Raw genomic sequence first — 791 nt, forward strand, 5'->3', positions numbered from 1 at the left:
TGAGAGTTGTCCTCATTTTAAATCATAAGTTTTTCTCCTTTTCCCTTTTTGCTCCTCTTACGATTTTTTTAGTTTCAGCACCACAATAAACAACACTTCGCTGTAAAGTTCGGCTCAATAGTTCTCCAATGTCAGAGCGAGAATTCTCTGAAGCCCTGATTTATTTAATGTCACAAATACAATCACACAGAATCATCCATGTATCAACGCACTGAAGGATACACAAAGATAAACTCAGCGAGAAATGCAGTCAGTGTCGGGATGCACAGGTGAACGGACAAGCGAAATGGACAGAGACAAAACGGCCTGAACCCCCAACATTGAAGTGTCGCTGATAGATATTAGTGAGGAGGTGGGGGCCCCATATCATCAATTGGAGCTGTGGCTTAGTTGGTTAAAGCATCTGTCTAGTAAACAGGAGATCCTGGGTTCAACTCCCAGCAGTGCCTTGTGCAGCTCGTTATTTTACCTAATTTATGGAATAAAGCGACAAAATAACAATGTGGTGTTCGTATTTGTTCAGGTTTCAGGAGGAAACGGATAACAGAATGAATGTTCAAAAACGCCCTTTCATTCCACAGACAGACCTCTCAGAGAATGTGTCTGAAACACGTTAATTTGAGGACACGTTCTTGTTTCTCGGCTCGTTGGGATCGGGGTATAATTCACGATTTGAGGTTCAAAGCCGGAAGACATCCTAATTTGGACCAAGACTTGTGATCTTGACCTGCGGGACAAATGTTTGCAAAGAGGAAAAAGAAGTCCTCAAATCACTCGACCTGAATCTGCAG

General features: G+C 42.5%; 1 non-coding gene across 1 annotated transcript; it reads left to right on the forward strand.

Moving 5' to 3' along the window:
• The first annotated feature begins 375 nt into the window (after positions 1 to 375).
• On the forward strand, positions 376 to 449 carry trnat-agu (transfer RNA threonine (anticodon AGU)). The gene has a single exon. It is a non-coding gene; the product is annotated as a tRNA-Thr (tRNA).
• The last annotated feature ends 342 nt before the right edge of the window (positions 450 to 791 follow it).

This window comes from Heptranchias perlo, chromosome 20 (assembly GCF_035084215.1).
Source record: "Heptranchias perlo isolate sHepPer1 chromosome 20, sHepPer1.hap1, whole genome shotgun sequence".
Classification (NCBI taxonomy): domain Eukaryota; kingdom Metazoa; phylum Chordata; class Chondrichthyes; order Hexanchiformes; family Hexanchidae; genus Heptranchias; species Heptranchias perlo.